At 39.7% G+C, this 22,551-nt stretch overlaps 1 protein-coding gene across 6 annotated transcripts in view; it reads left to right on the top strand.

Annotated features, from left to right (window-relative positions):
• GRIA4 (glutamate ionotropic receptor AMPA type subunit 4) overlaps nt 1-22,551 on the top strand; it is a 295,426-nt gene that overhangs the window by 39,641 nt on the left and 233,234 nt on the right. The gene's annotated exons all lie outside the window — the stretch shown is intronic.

The following is a 22,551-nucleotide window of genomic DNA, read 5'->3' as shown; positions in this document are numbered from 1 at the left end:
TTTCCTTTCCTTGCATGAGGACCTCTTCATTACTCTGTGTATATTATATGTCGTCAAGTCAGAACCGACTTATAGCAATCCTAATAGGGCTTTCAAGGTAAGTGAAATATTTGAGGAATGGTTTTACTAGTCCCACACCCCCAGTGAGTTTCCACAGACAAGAGCAGATTTGAATCCTGTCCTCCAGAGTCCTAGTCCATCACTCAATCTTCACAGCACACTGGGAATTGTTATTACTACTGGAAAAAATGATAACGCTGTTCAAAGATGCTTCCAGCTTTAAACACATGCATGTAATGCAGAGCGACAACCTCACATCATCCATTTACTATGTAAGCCTTGTGCAGCAGAAATTGTAAATACCAGCTTTTAATTATCAAGTTTATTTATAATTCATTAATGGGAAGCAGATAAATAGTGAGACCTAGGACTGAAATGCAAGAAGGCTAAATTGAAAATAGCTAGCTGTAGCTGATGTAGACTCAAGGTAGAAAAAAACTCTTCATTTTGCTTTGCGGTTACTTATTAAGTCCATGATCTACAAGCCACTCACTCAACATCAGTCTGCTTCACTTTAATAGAACTCCATGCAGATAAGTAGACAATGGGTTCTTATCTGTTGAAAATGAGATAGAGAAACGCTGTTGCAGAATATTTTCTGCCCTAGAAGTTGAACTTTTTGCATGAGCCAGACAACCTGAAATCATGTCACGCATATTCATTACTATAAGTAGAAGTCTGATAGTGTGTTTGAAATTGTGAGATTTGTCTTCTTGCTCTAGACCAGTGGTTCCCGACATTTGTTCCCCAGAGGTCTTGGACTACAGCTCCCAGAAATCCTGGCCAGCACGCCTAGTGTTGAAGGCTTCTGTGAGTTTTAGTCCAAGAACAGGCTTATTCCAAGCTTGGGAACTGCTGTTCTAGACAGTAAAGACCAATATTGCTAGTGGGCTTCAGGAAATTTGTTCAAAAATCATATCAGACGCTACTCCCTGATGAAATATCTAAAATGTTTGTTCATTGACTCCCCATGACCCAGATGTGCTAGGACAAGCAAAGAGGAGGACGTGGTGTATAGTCCAGTATAGAAATTTGTTGCAGTTCATTAGCTTTAAAACTAAGGAGAAAATCCTGACCTACCTGCTGTGCCTTCTTCTTTGCCTCTGGCAATCTGCTACTCCATGTTCCTAACTTCCTTATGCTGTTTTATCAATTCTGCCACAAGTGATATAAAACATTTGCTTCTGAATCGGCCTCTGCTGTTTACACATATATTTTCTAATTATTTCATATGCAGGATAAAGCTTTGTAGCATTCTATATACTTCCAGATCTAGTTTGCAAACGGGGGGAGAATTGTTTCCTGGATATATGAAATGGCAAGATTTAGTCCTTAGACAAATTGATGGATACATGCCCTAATGTGGAATGTTACATTGTTAAATATTTATAGTTTTTATAGTTTTAAGTTAGGGTTTTTTTCCCCCTCCTTACATCCAAAAGGATTTTTCAGAAGTTCAGCCTCAAATCTGACATAATGAGTAATTTAACTGTCTGCATATATTACAACAGACATAAGGTAAAAATTGGCAACTTATTTCATAGAGATCAGAGGCTGAAAGTTGACCAGAAAGCATATCTGGTAATAAATCATCCAGTTTTGTCCTCATCCATGTTGCACTGTATGGAGACAGACAATTCCATTTGTCTTGCAGTCCTATGGAAATGCACATCCCCATCATCATTGTCGTCGTCGTTGTTGTTTATTTATTTATTTATTTTATATCCCGCCTATTTGGTCGGGTGAGGTCACCTATCTTAGGCTACTGATTGCGCATATCACTATGCTGCATCTGATCAGGCAGTTGACTCTGTTTTTAGTCATGGCCAGTTATGCCTACCAGTGCATCAAGGCACAGGGAAGTGCTTGTGGAATTCACAGTCATAATATGCGAAGCGAATTAGCCTTAAATAAACAAACAAATCCATTAATTCAGCATACCCACTATATGTTTCATGGAGAAGATTGAAATACATGCTGTGTCCCCTGTCCCTTATGAATCTTCATAAACTGGAGAAGAACCTTATCAAAAACTGAAAGAAGGTTAGCAAGCTGTATTTTGACCAAAGAGACTTGGATTCAGATTTCTGCTTGGACAGTAAGCTTTCCAGGGTGACCTTGGTCTCTCATTGTATCTCATAAGGCAGCTGAAAACAGGTGCCAGTGAAGAGGAATCAGCTTGCAACTCAGCTCACAGGATGGAGTGTAGATAGCAGTGTAAGAATGTTCTTTTGAATCCCTAGGTAGCTGCGCTGAATTTTTGTACCTTTAATTAATTTGGAGATTACTAATAATTAAAGAAAATATACTAAACCAGAGTTGATAGAGTTCAACATTTAAACCTAAGACAGAAATGTGACTTTCTTTTATTTCACATTATTTATATCAACATGTCTAGAAAATACAAAATATGTACAGTGGGACCCCCATCCACGGAGGATGAGCTCCAAGCCTCCCCCTGCAGTAACTTCATTGGGGTGTGTGTGTGTGTGTGTGTGTGTGTGTGTGTGTGTGTGTGTGTGTGTGTGTGTGTGTGTGTGTGTGTGTGTGTGTGTGTGTATACTGATCCCACAGATAAGGGAGTCCTACTGCAATTATAAGCATTCATGTAATAATAAGAATAGTATTTATCTCAGAACTGCAAAGCTGGAAGGGACCCTATGGATCATTGAGTCCAGTCTCTATCAAGGTAACACAGTGGAGAATCGAACTCCCAGCCTTTGACTTCACAGCCAGATGCCTAAACTACTGAGTTATCCAGCAGTTCATAAGATACTATTAATAACTGATCACCACACATGTATGTGTATACACATGCCAAAATGAATATATATATTAGCTCATTGCAATTCTTGTATGAAAGCTACATCACATCTTTCAGCTAGGTTTGAGTAACACAGGAATAATTTAAACAGTTTAGATCACTGAATTATTAACACATTTTTGTCGACATCCATAGGAGGAAATCCTAGAATTATATGACTGTCTACAGATGCTTTTGTTCTTTCTGTCCTCTGGTAGTTTTAATTTTTAAGAATTTAAAGGAGAATGGAAATGTGTTGAATGGGTATCTTCCAGAAAGAATAATGTACAGTACATCATTTCACCATTTTTTCAGAGGCGGGACTATGTGGAAGAACATTCCATTGCCCAAGTAACAATCAAACTAGCATCAGTGAATCAGCCAAGTATAAGAAATGACACAGATAGATAGAAATACTGACTGGCCCTGAATTCTTCTTGATAGGAAATGGCCCGTTGCTTTATTTGCAAATATAGCTTTGCATATCAGTGTAAAGGTCTTGTAAAAAAAAAGAAGGCTATAGGAAAGGATCTATGAAATCTTGTTGAACTCAAATAAACGTTTGACAGGAATACAGTTAAGAAGCTATAAGAGACACAGGCAGAATATTGCTATTCATCTTTAAGTTGCTCACGATACTTGCCATGTACAACATCTCACAGAAACGTCCTAAGTCTCCTGTTTTGTCTCCCGGATGGGACTGCAAAAACTATGTAGTTTCAAAGAACTTGGCAAACTACCCTTCCTGGCTAGCAGACTGAGTTCAGCCTTGTGGATCATCCTGTGTAAACATGCTCTTCTGATTGGTCTTTGCCATCAAATTGATTTTGATATAACAATGCTATGAATTAGTGAAATTCAAAAAAAAATCTTTCATTAGTTCAGGTTTTGCAAATGAACTTGCCCTACCATGAGCTAAAATAAGAACTAAGACGAGCTGGTGTAGCGATTTTACAAAGAGATATAGATTCATTATTACTTTAAATAATTGTAGCTGGCTTTCTAGCACTCATAGGAGGTATACAGTAACAAAATTGCAAAAAGCAATGTAAGCACCACAAGTTGACAGTTTCAGTGGCCACACAGAAGAGATGCACTTCATACCCTCTCTCTGTTAGAAGACCAGTAAAGAAAGAAGATGTTCATTCTTCAAGCTTGGGGGCTTACTACTTATTTTATTTTATTTTTACCCCTCCTTTCCCCTTAAAAAGGATCCAAGGCAACTTACATCGTTAAAAAACAATATAAGCTAAAAATATTAAGCTTATAAATATTTTTAAAAATCAAACAAATATCACAGTAAAAATGGTAAACAAAATCAACACTAAAAACAGATTCAAAGCAACAAGGCATAACACTCCATTTAAAATCTCCTCTCAGATAGCCAGTCACTAATGGAAAGCCTGTCTGAAGAGACAGATCAACCAGAACAACCATTAGATCCCGGCCGTGAAAGCCTTCGCGAATATATAAAAAGATCTTTGTCTGCTTGCAGAAGGATAGCAAAGATAGCGCCAGCATGGCCTCCTGTGAGAGGGAGTTTCAGAGTCTGGGTGCAGTGACTGAAAAGGCCCTTTCTTTACAGCACATCTCTCTCTCTCTCTCTCTCTCTCTCTCTCTCTCTCTCATTTTTGTTTTGCTTTGTTTTTTGTCTGATAGAAAGTTCCAAATTATCTGCAAAGGAAGTAATGCATTTATATTCAGATCTTATCACACTCATGAGCTAAGCCTTATTCACTTCACAACATCATCCCTCACATTTTTTTGTAACAATGGGAATAGTAATACTGACTTACCTTAGAGTTCTGTGCCGGAAGCTTTTTTCACAGTACAGTGATACCTCGACTTACGAACTTAATCTGTATTGGAACAGTGTCCGTAACTCGAAACAGTCATAAGTCGAAGCACCATTTCCCATAGGAATGCATTGAAAACCTATTACTGTATTTTTCCGTGTATAAGACTATACTTTTGTCTAAAATCTTTAGACTAAAAATTGAGGGTCGTCTTATACATGGAAGTAAGCTGAGGAAAGAACAAAAATAAGTGGAGGGGAAAGCAGGGATCAAAGTGATCCTGCATGGCTCTGATCCCTGCTTCCCCCTCCACTTGCTAAGCACCACTTAGATTTCTTAATTTGGGGTTAGAAAAGTGGGGGTTGTCTTATAGATGGAAAAATACGGCAATCCGTTCCAGCCTAAGAAAAAAATACACCCAAAATTAAAAAAATAAAACACTGCAAGCCCCAAAGGAATGTGCTGGGGCTGCAAACAAAAACCCACCCAAAAATAAACAGAGCAAGCCACAAAGGTGCTGGGGCTGCAAAAAACAAAACAAAACTCAGGAGAGAAAGGAAGCCTCAAAGAATGGCTGAAGTGAATGGGGCCAGGGCCAGAGAAAATGGCAGCTTACCTCCCTCCAGACACACACGCTCACTCTGAAGCAGAACGAGGCTTTCCCAAGCTTCCAACAGCGACCACACCCTCTAACAGCCGAAAGAGAAAGAGCTACAGCACAAAGATGCAGCCTTGTCGCCACCTGCAATTAGAAAGTTGAATTGCCCACCTTTTTTCCCTGCCTGTTTCTGTTCATAAGTGGAAGCTCCGTTTGCAAGTCGAAGCAAAAAGTTGCGTCCGGAGCTGTTTGTAAGTCGAAATGTTCATAAGTAGGGATGTTCATAAGTTGAGGTACCATTGTACATTCTGATGATTATGCAACAGAAGGAAAAGAATATTCTTTGGTTACTATGTCATCATTATGGAACACATTCATGACAGACATATGACTAGGATTAACTTTGTAATGTTTGGAACTGGATCAAAATTCTTCTGTTTATAAATTAGGCAATTTGGCTTATGTGCTTTTTTACTATTGCAATTTGTTTGTTTTTATTGCATTTTGTGGCTGTATAATCATTTTAAAACTATATTTATTGCTGTTGCTATTAATAATATACCACTTTTAATTTTAAACTTAGATGTCCATACTTGATCAGCTAGTAAACATTGCAGCTTTGTTTTACTGATCTCAAGTAATGTAATGTAATATAATTCAGAGGGTTTTAAAAATTCATTTTGCATGACAGGTTTTCAGTCAAGTGTCATCCTTTATGTAAAAGTGATGATGCTATATAAAACAACAAAATATATACAGCAAGAGTACATCTAGTCATATTTTCAGTGGGCTAGAATACCACTGTTAATTCTAAATACTGTACTTGACAAGTGTTGATTTGGTGTAGTTGTAGTAGATAGAGTGATGGACTAGGGCTCAAAAGTCCTGGTTCAAATTCCTGCTCAGTCATGGAAACTGACTGGGGGTGTGGAAGTGATAAAGCCACTCCTTAAATATCTCATGGATCTTGAAAGTTCTGATATGGTCACTATGAGTTGGTCCTGATTTGACGGCACATAAAAGAGCACAGTTCTGGCCAATACTAAGAATTTGATTTATCCCATTTAATTATATATATTTAAATGGGATAAATCAAATTCTTAGTATTGGCCAGAACTGTGCTCTTTTACGTGCTGTCAAATCAGGACCTTAGTATCTTAATACCAAAGCACCAGAACACTCAGGACTAATATCTGAGTTACTTATTTTATGGACTCCATTTGGTCTATTCCTGTCTGGCTTAATTTGCCACAGATTAACTTCCAAAATATAAACGCTTGTGTCTGTGAATAGTCAGGGTAAATGTAGATGCTAGTAGAAAGTTATGAGGCAGAATGAAATTAGTCCTTGAAAAATTAATATTCCTTAACTATCTTTAATGAATTATGGATGCCTTACATGCCTTAAACTTCCAAACATCAAAGTACCTTAAAGTATTGCTGATTATGATGAACTTCAATTTCTTTTTCTTAAAGAAGGGCCCAGATAATTAATGATCATGGTTTTGATTAGAAAATTAACATTACTAACTTAACTATTAGCAGATTGTTGAATTTTGATGTTAGAAGACTCTTTTGAAATGTTATTTGGTGAGAAAGGTATTGGATTAAACGTGCCTGATTATGGGAGTTTGCAGTTAGTTTGAGTCCCCTGCAAACAAACCTTTGCTAAAGTAGCTTGATATCATACAATATTACCTAGTAACACTCTACTCAATATAATGTAACATTAGTCTTAGAGGTAAAACAATCCAAAGCTTTCTGCACTTAATCGGAGTTTCAGTACATTGAAAGGCCTCCTTTCAGTGCAAGGTCTTCTACATTCAGTTAAAACTCTATATTGGAAGTTAATGCAATACAGTGGTGCCTCGCTTGACTACGTTAATTCGTTCCAGCGAAATCACTGTAGAGCGAAAACGTCATCAAGCGAAATAAAAAAGCCCATTGAAATGCATTGAAAACTGTTCAATGCGTTCCAATGGGCTGAATACCTGCTCGTCCAGTGAAGATCCTCCATGGGGCGGCCATTTTCAGTGGCTGTACTGCGAAAAATGCCTCCTAAAAACAGTGGGGAGCCATTTTGAGCAGCTGGCGGCCATTTTGAAGACCCGACGACTAGCTGTTTTGATCGTCATAATGCGAAGAATCGGTTCCCGAAGCAGGGAACCGATTGTCGCAAAGCGAAAAAAACCCATTAAAATGACATTTTGCGATCGCAAAAACATTGTCGTGAAGCAGATTCGTCGTTATACGGGGTAATTGTTAAGCGGGGCACGACTGTTCAGTGTTTATGTGGCTAGGCTTGAAGACAAGTTTCCATAGAATCATAGAGTAATGAAGTTGGAAGGGGGCTATAAGGCCATCATGTCCAACCCCCTGCTCGAAGCTGGAATCCAGATCAAAGTGGATCTGTCTGGTGGTTATCTGAATGCCTCCAGTGTTGGAGCACTCACTACTTGTACCTCTCAAGGTAATTGGGTCCATTGCCGTACTGCTCTAACAGTTAGGAAGTTTTTCCTGACATTCAACCAAAATCGGGCTTCTTATAATTTGAGCCCATTGTTGCGTGTCTTGCACCCAGGAATGATTGAGAAGAAATCCTGTCCCTCCTCTATACGACAGCCTTTCAAGTATATGAAAAGTGGTATCCAGTCTGAATCATGCAAGAATCTCACCAACACTGTTTGTTCACAGTTTTAGAAAGAACTTTGCTGGGGTTCAATTATTTTGGACATAGTTTTATTAGAAACTAGTAGTTCCCTTATTTGTTTATCTTCTTTCCTTACAATTTGGCACTTTTAAAGGCTATATTTGATTTTGATTTCCGTCTGTGTTGCTTTGTGTATTGTTTCTATCTTTGCAGAGTGCAGAAGCGTCACACATAAATCACAAACCATAATGCAAACAACACATCGTTAGCAAACGTTAAGTATATCAAAGCACAATTTAAAGACGAATACCACAACTGTCTCATCTATGAAAATGTACTAGAAATCATCCACTCAAAAAGGGTTATAATGTCCCCAAACTTCATGCATTTATGTCAGGAGAATAAGTTACGGCAATTTAAAATAAAATGTTGGAAGTAGCTTGCATAAAACTCATCTCCAAATTTCATGGGTGTCAGTGTAAAAACACTGTTCAGCTCTTCCGATTTCCCAATGCAACTCAATGGCAGATGTGAAGATTAGGATTTCCAAAATTTGAATAGTGTCTTCCTGAAAAGAAATTAAAAAGATTGAAAATGACTAATTTTAGAGTTCTTGGGAAATAAAGATTCTGCGTTAAAAATGAAGTACTAATAAACCTCTTTTTGCCTCACTTCCCTAAAATTTTATTGAACTGGAAGTAAACTTCTGGGCACATTTAAGTTCGTTTTTGGAGGCTGTTTCAGCCCATCTTTTAAAATCTCTAGGGTTAAAGATCCAGCTTTAAATGTCTGTATAGTAGACAGATAAAGGAATTTTAAAGCAAATAAAAAGCCCTGCTCATATTATGCCTGCAATTCTGTCATTATTTGCCTTGTAGCAACCTGTTTAAAGCAGCTGGAAAAAATCATAGTATAATTATGAAACCATTAAATAATCATCTCTTTGTAATACGAGGTTTGCCTGATTCTGCTGTTTAATTGAAAAATCAAAATGCACAATTTGCCCATGCTAATGATCTTTGATTGTTATGGATTCATTGGAAACAGTCAAGTGACAAACATAATGCAGTGGGTATGTTTTATGGAATGTAAGAAAGAATAGATTTTGAACAGCTCTATCTTCACATTTTAGGAGGCAAAAAGCATTCAGGGAATATATTCAGCAATTAATTGGGTCTTCCTTTTAAGAGAAGCAAAGAACAGTTCAGAAGAGCTCTTATTCTATTTTGCATCACCTTTAGTGAAGTTTTGCATACTGTGCAGCTGCAGAGCATTATACAATTGTTCATATTGGAGGAAACATAGACCATACTATAGATCACTGGTTCTTAACCTTGGGTTACTCAGGAGTTTTGGACTGCAACTCCCAGAAGCCTTCACCACCAGCTGTCCTGACTGGGGTTTCTGGGAGTTGCAGTTCAAAAGCATCCGAGTAACAAAGGTTAAGAACCACTGCTATAGATCAGTGGAGTTCATGATTAGTCAGAAATAAGAGGCGGTGAACTCAATAGAATTTACTTTCAGTTCAGTGTGTGTGGCGTTTTAGACTTGCAGCATTCTGCAGTCAAACGAGTGATGCCTCAGAGTAAGTTGAGAACAGACGTTAGACATGGCATGTAAATGGAGCTGAAAGCACATAAATGTTACACAGAGATGACTGAGAAAGTCTTTTTAGGCTTATGAAATCAGATTTCAAAGGAATTCCATAGTTAAATGCTGAAGACTAATCACAAAATCAAGCAAGCTAATTTGCCTAGTCCCAGAGATGGGAGAAACAACCAAAATTGGAAAATATAACTTGAATTTTGTGCCATGTGCACTGAATGCCAGAAAGCTTCCAGTATTGGGTGAAGATAGTACCTTTAAAACCCATAAAAGTTTGCAGACCAGAATGTCTGAAGGACCACCTTCATCCATGTAAACCTGTTCATATAATATGAACATGAGTGCCTGCTGTAAAGATTGTTAGCAGAGGAGAAAGATAATTTCTTTAAAAAGATGACCACAGTGCTGTGGAGCTCCTTCCTGTTGGCAAGGAAACTAGAATGGTGGTGAGCAACTACTTTAAATAAACATGCCTGTCTTGTGCAGGTGTTAAAATTCTTCAGCTGAACTTGACATTTGCATCAAAACCAGCTTTTCAGATATCATGTATGTGCTCCTGTGGCTCTTTGTTATGTATCTGACTATGTAAAATTTGATGAAAATACTTGGAAAAAACTAAGCAACTAAGCAACCAGTCAAAAAAAAAAAAAGCCCACTCCAGAGAGGCTTAAGCTATTTGTTTTGTATGGAACATAATGAATAAAATTCGGTAATAAGTTGCAACTAGAGTAGGGCCACTGAATCAATAGAACTTACAGAATAGATGACTCACCAAATCCCCACTGATTCAAGGAGTCTATTCTAGTTGTACCTTAATACTGTGTTTCAGCCAATGAATGGAAAAAGCATAGGTGAAAACAGCTAGTTTGGTGACCAGAAAATCTGGGCTGTCCCTTCATGGATTGCTGCCTTTTTGTGGCAAAGGGGCTTGAATAATTCAGAGAAGCTATGGGCTATGCCATGCAGGGACATCCAAGATGGACAGGTCATAGTGGAGAGTTCTAACTAAACGTAATCCACCTGGAGAAGGAACTGGCAATGCCACTCCAGTATATTTGCCAAGAAAACTCCATGGACAGAAACAAAGGGCCAAAAGATATGACACTGGAAGATGAGACCCTCAGGTAGGAAGGCATCCAACATGTTCCTGAGGAGGAGCGGAGGACAAGTATGAGTAGCTCCAGAACTAATGGAGTGGTTGGGCCAAAGCCGAAAGGACGCTCAGCTGCAGATGCACCTGGAAGTGAAAGGAAAGTCTGATGCTGCAAAGAAAAATACTGCATAGGAACCTGGAATGTAAGATCTATGAACCTTGGTAAACTGGATGTGGTTAAACAAGAGATGGCAGGAATAAACATTGACATCCTAGTGATGTCAGTGAACTAAAATGGATGGGAATGTGAGAATTCAATTCAGATGATTATCATATCTATTATTGTGGGCAAGAATCCTGTAGAAGAAATGAAGTAGTCAACAAAAGAGTGGGAAAAGCTGTACTGGGATACAATCTCAAAAATGATACGTAGAATGATTTCAATACGAATCCAAGGGAGACCATTCAACATCACAGTAATCCAAGTTTATGCCCCAACCACAGATGCTGAAGAGGCTGAAATTGACCAATTCTATGAAGACCTACAACACCTTCTAGCACTGACACAAAAGAAAGACGTTCTTCTGATTATATGCAATTGGAATGCTAAAACAGGGAGTCAAGAGATAAAAGGAACAACAGGTTAGTTTGGTCTTGGAGTTCAAAATAAAGCAGGGCAAAGACTAAGATAACAAGCTGGTCATCACAAACACTTTTCCAACAACACAAGAGGTGACTCTACACATGGACATCACCAGATGGGCAATTCCAAAATCAGATTGATTATGTTCTCTGCAGCCAAAGATGGGGAAGCTCTATAGAGTCAGCAAAAACAAGACCTGGAGCTTGATCATCAGCTCTTATAGCAAAACTGAAGCTTAAACTGAAGAACGTTGGAAACACCACTGGGCTAGTCAGGTATAATCTAAACCAAATCCCTTATGAATACACCATGGAAGTGAAGAACAGATTTAAGGAACTATATTTGATGGACAGAGTGCCTGAAGAACTATGTATCGAGGCTCGTAACATTGTACAGGAAGCAGTAACAAAAACCATCCCAAAGAAAAGGAAAGGCAAGAAAGTCATTTTTATAAGTCATTCTTATTTTTCTTCTTTTATTCTTGCCATCTTGGGACTCTTTGCTTTGAATTAACTGTTAAAATCATAAATTTATATTACATTTTATATCATTTTGTTTTAATGTAAAACTGTATATTTTAAATTGTTTTTATCTTCTAAATTGTGAGCCGCCCAGAGTAGACTATGTCTAGATGGGCGGCATATAAATGCAATAAATAAATAAATAAATAAATAAATAAATAAATAAATAAATAAATAAATAAATAAATAAATAAATAAATAAATAAAGCAAAGTGGCTGTCCAACAAGGCCTTACAAATAGCAGAGAAGAGAAGGAAAACAAAATGCAAGGGATATAGGGAAAGTTACAGAAATGGAATGCAGATTTCCAAAGAATAGCAAGGAGAGTCAAGAGGGCCTTCTTAAATGAACAGTGCAAAGAAATAGAGGAAAATAATAGAAAGGGAAAAAATCAGAGATCTGTTCAATAAAATTGGAACTAGGAAAGGAACCTTTTGTGCAAAGATGAACATGATAAAGGACAAAAATAGGAGGGACCTAACAGAAGCAGAAGACATCAAGAAGAGGTGGAAAGAATACACAGAGGAATTATACCAGAAAGTTCTGGATGTTCCGGACAACTGAGATAGTGTGGTTGCTGACCTTGAGCCAGACATCCTGGAGAGCGAAGTCAAGTGGGCCTTAGAAAGCCTGGCTAACAACAAGGCCAGTGGAGGGGATGCCATTCCAGCTGAACTATTTAAAATCTTTAAAAGATGACGCTGTTAAGGTGGTACACTCAATATGCCAGCAAGTTTGGAAAACTTAGCAGTGGCCAGAGGATTGGAAAAGATCAGTCTACATCCCAATCCCAAAGAAGGGCAGTGCCAAAGAATGCTCCAGAGGAACTAGAGGGCAGAGGAACTAGAGAGCAAATTGCTAACATGCACTAGATTATGGAGAAAGCCAGAGAGTTTCAGAAAAACATCTATTTCTGCTTCATGGACTATGCAAAAGCCTTTGACTGTGTGGAGCACAGCAAACTATGGGGGGTTCTTAAAGAAATGGGAGTGCCTGATCACCTTATTTATCTCCTGAGAAATCTATATGTGGGACAGGAAGCAACAGTTAGAACTGGATATGAAACAACTGATTGGTTCAAAATAGGGAAAGGAGTACGATACGGCTGTATATTGTCCCCCTGCTTATTTAACTTACATGCAGAATACATCATGCGGAAGGCAGGACTGGATGAATCCCAAGCCGGAATTAAAATTGCCAGAAGAAATATCAATAACCTCAGATATGCAGACAATTCCACTCTGATGGCAGAAAGTGAGGAGGAATTAAAGAACCTCTTAATGAGGGTGAAAGGGGAGAGCACAAAAAATGGTCTGAAGCTCAGCATCAAAAAAACTAAGATCATGGCCACTGGTCCCATCATCTCCTGGCAAATAGAAGGGGAAAATATGGAGGCAGTGACAGATTTTACCTTCTTGGGCTCCATGATCACTGCAGATGGTGACAGCAGCCACAAAATTAAAAGACCCCTGCTTCTTGGGAAGAAAGCGATGACAAACATAGACAGCATCTTAAAAAGCAGAGACCTCACCTTGCCGTCAAAGGTCTGCATAGTCAAAGTTACGGTTTTTCCAGTAGCGATGTAGAAGTAAGAGCTGGACCATAAAGAAGGCTGACCGCCGAAGAATTGATGCTTTTGAATTGTGGTGCTGGAGGAGGCTCTTGAGAGTCCCCTGGACTGCATGGAGAACAAACCTATTTGTTCTGAAGGAAATCAACCCTGAGTGCTCACTGGAAGGACAGATCCTGAAGCTGAGGCTCCAATACTTTGGCCATCTCATGAGAAGAGAAATCTCCCTGGAAAAGACCTTGATGTTGGGCAAGTGTGAAGGCAAGAAGAGAAGGGGACAACAGAGGATGAGATGTCTGGACAGTGTTACCAAAACTACCAACATGTATTTGACCCAACTCTGGGAGGCAGTGGGAGACAGGAGGTCCTAGCGTGCTCTGGTCCATGGGGTCACAAAGAATCAGGCACAACTTAATGACTAGACAACAACAACAACAACAAAATCTGGGCTGAAGGCTCACATGAGCAGTTCTATCAATTTTGGGCCATTTGTATTTAAGAAGTATTTCCATGCTAGCTGAAGAAAGGACAAGGATGGTCTTGTGCGCTCAGAAAGGCTGGGGCTGTAGGAATTGCTGGTACTTGGAATAGCACAAAATGTTTTCACATTTGCTGGTTTCCATAAGACTTCTTATGACACATATAATTTCACGCCCAGTGTGTATTGCACAGTATCATATGCCAATGACACTTTGCCTGCTTTTGATAGCAAGTCTGAGCAAGCCTTCGAAACTAAGTATATACATAACACCCCTGAATTGTATGAACTGACAGTTGGGTTTTACCCTGTTTGTTTGATCAGGTAAAGAGCAGCTCTGGCAGCATTTTTCACAACCACATGGGGTGAAGAAGAAAGACCTATAGCTTCTGCTATTTTTCCACAATAGGATGGCCTCTGGTTTGTCCAGACAGCAAATATGCAAGTGCTTACATCAACCATCTCAGCAACATTAGACAGCTGTATTGGTAATCTTGCTTCTGTCTGTGTGCTGACTAGCAGTGCATGAGTAATGCAAGAGGTCTTCTCAATGTGACCCTCTTACGGAGCAATAATGAACAAAAAAAAATCTGCATTATCAGCCATTAGTATATACTGAATTAGGATCAGGCGGAGGAAAGATGAGCCCTTAAGTGTATATTCATTACATTTCATACTAGCTGAGGTCAAGAGAAGCAAGGAAACAGTACCTTGCCAACATTTGGGTATGTTTTAATGTTTTAGATTGGTTTAGGCTCTGTTCTTTTCAAGCAAGATACATTTGAAGCTTCGTGGATTTATCGTACAGCAGGCTATATGACCTGTAAAAATATTCCCATTTAAATTACAGTTTGGATGAACAGATAAATGCATTAAGGGTGATCTTTCATGCTCTGTTTCAAAGGTAATGAAAATATTACTTTGAAATAGAAATCCATTTACCTGCGAAGGCGTTCATTACCAGCTGTAATCTCAAGATTAATAGTCAATAGATATTGGTGATTGCGAATAAACCCTGCCATCTCTTAACATCCGTATATATGCAGAAGGAGGAGGAGGAGTCATTATCATGTTCTTTTCTCTTGCGCTGAGTGTTTTTGCAAAAATGTGTGATGAAACCCTTCTATACAGGGCTTTTCAAGCATTATTTACGCTAAAAAAATCACATCTGACCATACTGCTGACTGTAATCAGCAAGAGATTACCTGGTAAGAGAAGGCAATGCATAAAACATCAGCTTTCAACAAGCAGGTGAAGTAGAAGCAAAAGGCCTTCTGTTCGTGAACATAGAAGTCCTCAAGGATAAGCTCTCCGACTCATAAACATTATGTTGTGCAATTATTCACTCATGTAGGGTTCAGCTACAGGTGCGTGTAAGATTCTTTGACTAGAATTTTAATCACAAATTTCTTGAATTGGCTAGGTATTTTCATTGATACTTGAGATTAGGAGGTGCATTATATACTTGAAGATAAGCAGCTGTCATTTCTACTGGGACAAAGAGAATTGCTCTGTATTTTGATCCCAAGGTAAATTTAACTATTACAGTGGAGTCTCTGATGTGACAGTTTACTTGGCAAAGAATGCTCTGCAATGAAGGTTTCCTAGTTCTTGAGAACAGACATGCAGGTGTGGGAGTTGCGAAGAGAAGAGGGCGTCAGTTCTGCCAGTGGTGTCTTTCCTGCTGACATTGGATACAGCCCAACAATTAGGATTGTGAATTAGATTACAAAGCTGGCTTGGTGAAGCAAAGGAAATTGTTGTCAAATCAGGTGTGACTCTTTTTCATTGACTTCATTGAAGGGTACTAGAAACATTTTCTTGAAATGTAAAGAAAGAGGGAAGGGTGCCTATGGTAGACATTTAAATAGTCTGAGTCCCACCAGTCTCACAGTTGCCTTTGGTGGGGGCATAGTAGAGGACCTTCTGACAGGTTTAGGAGAAACCTGGAGGAACTGTTAAATACAGTTTTGTACTATGTGATAAATATTTATAAGGATCATTACTAAAGAAACAAGCAAAGCTAGAATTTATCCAGCTGAGTAAATTGTAACAGCTGAGAGAGCAATCCCAGGATTGGCTAACCCTGGGATAAAGCTAGCAGACCTAGCACACACACTCTGTGGTGGCGTGGGTTGGTGTCGGTGTCGTGGTGCTGTGCTGGAGAAATCCTGGAAGAAGCTGTGTCTTCGTGCTAATATTGGGAGAACAACTCTGGCTACTGGACTGAACATATGGTATATGTAGTAGGCATCCTTCAGTCTCGAAAGACTATGGTATCGTGCTCTGTATGGAGGACTTGGAACAGCGTCTAGTGTGGCTGATGAGGCCAATTCGAGAGTGACAATCCCTTCCACACTGGAGACAAATCCAATCTGTCCCCTGTCCAGCTCCCTGGTTTTGCTTCCTTTGTGACTTCCTCTTTGCCTCAGCCTGCTGGACAAGGGTCTCTTCAAATTGGGAGAGGCCGTGATGTACTGCCTGCCTCCAGGCTGAACGATCAGATGTCAGAGTTTCCCATCTGTTGAGGTCTATTCCTAAGGCCTTCAGATCCCGCTTGCAGATATCCTTGTATCGCAGCTGTGGTCTCCCTCTGGGGCGATTTCCCTGCACTAATTCTCCATATAGGAGATCCTTTGGAATCCGACCATCAGCCATTCTCACAACGTGCCCAAGCCAGCGTAGACGTCGCTGTTTCAGTAATGTATGCATGCTGAAAATTCCAGCTCGTTCTAGGACTACTCTATTTGGAACTCTGTCCTGCCAGGTGATACCAAAAATCCGTCGTAGGCAACGCATATGGAAGGTGTTCAGCTTCCTCTCCTGCCAGGCACAAAGGGTCCAGGACTCGCTGCAGTACAGGAGTGTGCTCAGGACACAGGCTCTATAGACCTGGATCTTGGTATGTGTTGTCAGTTTCTTATTGAGCCATACTCTCTTTGTGAGTCTAGAGAACATGGTGGCTGCTTTCCCAATGCGTTTATCCAGCTCGACATCTAGAGAGAGGGTGTCAGAGATGGTTGAGCCAAGGTACACAAAGTCATGAACAACCTCCAATTCTTGTGTGGAGATGGTAATAGAGGGAGGTGAGTCCACACCCTGGCCCATGACTTGTGTTTTCTTCAGGCTGATTGTTAGTCCAAAGTCTTGGCAGGCCTTGCTGAAACGGTTCATGAGTTGTTGGAGGTCTTCAGCAGAGTGGGCAACAATGGCTGCATCATCTGCGAAGAGGAAGTCCCGCATGCATTTCAGTTGGACTTTGGTCTTCGCTCTCAATCTAGAGAGATTAAAGAGCTTTCCATCTGATCTAGTCCGGAGATAGACACCTTCTGTTGCAGTTCCAAAGGCATGCTTCAGCATGACAGCAAAAAAGATCCCAAAAAGTGTTGGTGCGAGGACACAGCCCTGTTTCACTCCGCTTTGGATGTCAAAGGGATCTGATGTTGAGCCGTCAAAAACTACAGTGCCTTTCATTCCATCGTGGAAGGACCTGATGATGTTAAGGAGACGAGGTGGACATCCAATCTTGGGAAGTATTTTGAAAAGGCCATCCCTGCTAACCAAGTCAAATGCTTTTGTAAGGTCTATGAAGGCCACTAAGAGTGGCTGTTGTTGTTCCCTGCATTTCTCCTGCAACTGTCGGAGGGAGAATACCATGTCAGTGGTGGATCTATTTGCTCGAAATCCACACTGTGATTCCGGATAGACTCTGTCTGCAAGCACCTGGAGCCTCTTCAGCACAACACGGGCAAGCAGCTTCCCTACAACGCTAAGAAGAGAGATACCACGGTAGTTATTGCAGTCACCCCTGTCACCTTTGTTCTTGTACAACGTGACAATGTTTGCATCCTTCATGTCCTGTGGTACTCCACCTTCCCTCCAGCAGAGACAAAAGATTTCATACAGTTCGGTGATGATGATCTCCTTACCACATTTCAGCACTTCAACAGGGATGTTGTCCCTTCCAGGTGCCTTGCCAGAGGTGAGGGAATCCAAGGCCGCTTTTATTTCTGCTAGGGTTGGTTCGCTGTCCAGCTCTTCCAAGACAGGCAGGCACTCAATGTTATTTAATGCTTCTTCGGTTACTACATTCTTTCTGGAATATAGCTCGGAGTAGTGCTGCACCCAGCGTTCCATCTGCTGTGCTCGGTCCTGGATGATCACACCTGTAGTAGACTTCAAGGGAGCAGATTTCTTCTGTAATGGACCTAAGGCCTGCTTGATACCATCATACATTCCTTTGATGTTACCTGTGTCCGCTGCTATCTGTATCTGAGAGCAAAGCTGAAGCCAATAGTCATTGGAGCATCTCCTGGCAGCCTGTTGGACTTGGCTACGAGCGGCTCGAAGAGCTTGCAGGTTGTACTCGCTAGGACAGGCTTTGTATGCTGCTAGAGCTCTTCTCTTATCCTCAATGGCTGGCATTAACTCCTCCGAATGGGCTTCGAACCAGTCAGCCATCTTTCTGGTCTTCTTGCCGAAGGTGGACAAGGCGGTGTTGTAGACAGTGTTGGTATATGACTGCTGAACAAATTTACAAGGACTTTGACTCTGATTTATGCATTGAACTCTGTTGAAGCTTCTGTGTATGACTTCGGAACTGGAAACAAGGACTAAGCTGTACATGTATATATATATCCTGTAAATAATACAACTACTGTATTCTGCTATCAACACTGATTTATTGCTTGGTGTCTTCATCTCTCACGGAAGTTTTCTACTGGTTAGCGCCACCTAGTGTATCCTGGTAATACTGCAACTCGGTCACCTTCTTTGTCACAGATGTCAGACTTTGGACCTCCCTCCACAAGCAGGTGAAGACCTTTCTCTTCAAACAGGCTTTTCCTTAGTGACTGACTGTCTATGAGACAATAAATAAGTTTATTGTCCAATAAATGGCATATCTTGTTGCTTCTAAAATCTGTAAAAATTATGTAAAATTTTTGCATAACATTTTTAATGTTGTCAATTCTTCTTTATATTTGAATAATTCACTTTTTATTTATTTTATTTTAGCTTTTAATATTGAGTTTTTAATTATGTGTAAGCCAACCTCAGTTCTTGTTTAAGAAGAAAGGGAGAAATACCACTCATTCTTTTTTTTTTTCAACCATAGTTTATATGGTTGAATGATGTTATCAGCAAAAGCCTATTTACAGACCTAGGGAAGTGAAGATCCATCGAGGCCAGGGCTCTTACTTAATGTGGCATCTAACAGTGAAAAAAATACATTCCCACACCCCAAGAATCCTGGGCACCGTAGTTTGATGATATGTTGAGAGTCCTGTGAGAGAAAGAAGAGAAATGTCTGTCCTAGAGAGCTACAGTCCTCTTTTGTAAATAGAGGAAATACCTTAGGGAAGAGGCATGTTTTATATGTATAAGGTCTAGTTTATGCTTTTGAAGAAGGCCATTTCTACCAAATTTGCCATACAGGGAAAAAATAAGTGAGCAGTTAAGATTAAGCAACAGACTGCTGATGAACGTGCAGGTGACTAATGAGCCCAGAAGATACAGAAACAGTGGGAACAGATTATCTGATTCTAGGCTTGTTGGGCTCTTGAGATACTGTACTATATCCTTGTTTTCTCATTTCTCTCTTCCTTTATTCCTTTGATTTCAAATTATTTAGACCCTTGTCTGAGGGTCACATCACTTCAGTTTTGAGTGAGAGCTTCCCAGTTAACAAAGTCAATGATAAATTATTTCAGTGTGTATACTTGAATCACTCCATTACAAAAGATGGGCTTGAGCAATAGGCTGAAAACACCAGGATTAAATTTAATAGGTAAAATTTTGCAAAATTCTACGCTTCAGAAAAAGAAACCAAATGCATAGTTACAAGATGAGGGATACTTGGCTCAGTAATACAACATGTGAGAAGGATCTTGGAATTGTCTGATATTCACAAACTGCCACGTGACTGAAAAAAAGGCAAATATTTTAGGCTTCATTAACAAAAGTATAGTCTCAAAATCATGTAAAGTATTGGTTCTCCTCTATTTGGCACTGATTAGGCCTCATCTTGAATACTGTGCCTAGATCTGGACACCGCACTTCAAGAAGAATGTCAACAAATTGGAACAAGTTTAGAGAAGGGCGAAAAGGATGATCAGGGGCCTGAACACTGAGCCCTATGAAGAAAGACTGAAAGGACTGGGCATGTTTAGCCTTGAGAAAAGAAGACTGAGGGGAGTTATGATAACACTCCACTAATACTTGATAGGTTGTCATACAGAAGAGGAGCAGGATCTATTCCCAATCTTTACAGAGTCCAGGGTACATAATGATGAGCTCAAGGTACAGAAAGCCAGATTTTGATTGAATACTGTAATTGTTAGAGGAGTGCAACAGTGAAACCAATTCCATGGTGAGTGCTCCAGTGGTGGAAGCATTCAAGAGAAAACTAGACAACCAATCTGTCAGATCTGCTGTGCTTTCCTATCCCACTTCAACAAGACCAGCTTACTCCAATCTGCTTTGATTTGGAATGAATAGGGGGTTGGACTTGATGGCCTTACAACCACCCTTCCAACTCTATTATTCTGTTATTCTTTGGTCCAAAATACAGGCAGACACCTGCAACAAGATCTCTATAGGAAGCACTTTTGGTGAGATGGTTGTCCAACATCCTAATGACACAGCCAGTAGACTGAATTTGTCACTGTTATGGGACTGTAAAAAAGGTTTGTCATCTATGTTTCCTCCAAGATTTCAGTGCCAGGGACTTTATCCTGCCATTTGATGCTGAGAATTCTCCAGATCGGCAGGATGAAAATTACTGAGCTTTTTTGCATGGTGTTGATACATGGTCCAAGATTCTGCTCCATAAACTAGAGAGGAGAGAACAACAGCTTAATACATCTTCAGCTTAACAGAAAGATTGATTCCATGTCAATTTCACACAGAGGAGGATCAAAGCCTTAGGAAGGCAGTACTGGCTTTAGAGATTTGTGAGGTTGCTTTATTGTCAATGGGAATACAGCAGGGACAGTATTGCCAATATATGTGAATTTACCCACTGCAGTAAGGGGGTGTTCATATACTTTCAGAACTGGTTCCTCCTTAAGGTATGTATGGAGACATTTGGTGCATCATCATCTTATCAATATTGGCTTTCCATTGTATTCATATAAGACCTTCCATTTAATCATCTGTGCCTATTTTCAGATGCTGGGATAAGCATGTCTCATAAAGTCATTGGGAACCGAGCCCATCAACTTACTCTCATCTGGTTTAGCCCTCTTGAGCAGTTTATTGATGTGTGGCTGCTGTGCATGCTGCAGCTAGTTGGAGCCACAGAGGAGTGCCGAGTGCCAGATAAGGCCAGTAGTGGAAGACAAACTATAAAGAATCCCACAGTCCAGTTACTATAGACATTTTCCTCAAAGTACACAGTGCTGCTAATGCATATCTTGCTATATACTGCTGATCTGGTCTAGCTCAATGACAGCAAAGCCAGGAACAAAGACTTCAAATCTCCGTTGTGCCTCTTGGGAGAGGAGTCAACTAAGATCACCTGGAATGTGTGTGGCTCATGAGGCTATGTGCCTCACTGGTCAAGTTGCACAGTTCCAGAGTGCCACAAGGAAGAAGTGGTACAAGAATAACTTGTAAAGTCACTACAAGTTGGAATTGACTTGATGGCACATTATAATTATTAGATAGTGCTGGCAAAAACCTCTGCCTCAAATTCTGTAGAGCTCCTTACAATTTGAATAGGATGTACATAGACAAACAGTCTGACCTATTGAAAGGTAGCTACTTCCAACAATTAAGCAGGTTTAAACCTGTGGCCTATACATGCCTATAAAGTCCTGTTTTGCAAGATGATTTTTCAAAAATCAGATTGCAAATTCACCATAGTCTGTTATCTTAGGCAGTACTTTGCCATGTACCAACTAGAGATGGCATGAATCAGAAAAAAATATTATTTGTTTTGATTCATAATTCATCAAGGCCAATGGATTACAAATTATAAATTTATGATTTTTTTCTGATGAATTAATGAATCAATTTCTCAATTTGTTTTTGACTTTAAAACCACATAAAATGCCCCCCAAGCACCTAGAGACAGCAAATTCACAGAGAAGCTTCCCCTAACTCTCCTCTACAAGTGATCCAAGTACAGTGAAGTTTGGGTTTCAGACGTGCAAGTTATACACCCACAAAGTGGGTCTTCCCAGGAATGTGCCCATTAGCAGCTAGCATGGGGAAATCCAATCTTCACCAAACTTGGAGATAGCGTAAAGTAGAGTCAGCAGAAGCTGCTCTGTGATTTTGGTGCCCCTAGGTGTCTTGGGGGCTGTTTTATAGCCAAACAAATCAATGAATCTAAAATAGTTAAAAATTCATTGATTCGTGATTTCTATAAATTCAAGGGAAACTGATTTCTAAAAATAATAGACAAATCAGCAATTTTTGAATTAATTCGATGGTTCATTTTTAAAGTTATGTCCCTCTCCAGTACAAACTCATTTTTGAGAACTAACTATCACACAGTGTGGAGTCACAACTTGTATTAAATGCTTATGTTTATTTCAATGGTCATCTTATCCCACAACATACAGAGGCGATTTCCTACATGCACATTGATTGACTTGATGCCTTGTCATTTGATTTCCTAACATTTCATGAAGTAAATCTGAAAATGCAAACAAATGCCTGGAAAGTTTTGTGTTTAAAAATATACGAGGTAATAGAAAAGTCTGTCTGTGGTTCATGCATGCCAAATC

This window comes from Pogona vitticeps, chromosome 3, assembly GCF_051106095.1.
Source record: "Pogona vitticeps strain Pit_001003342236 chromosome 3, PviZW2.1, whole genome shotgun sequence".
Classification (NCBI taxonomy): domain Eukaryota; kingdom Metazoa; phylum Chordata; class Lepidosauria; order Squamata; family Agamidae; genus Pogona; species Pogona vitticeps.
This window is presented reverse-complemented; position numbering and strand designations above follow the sequence as displayed.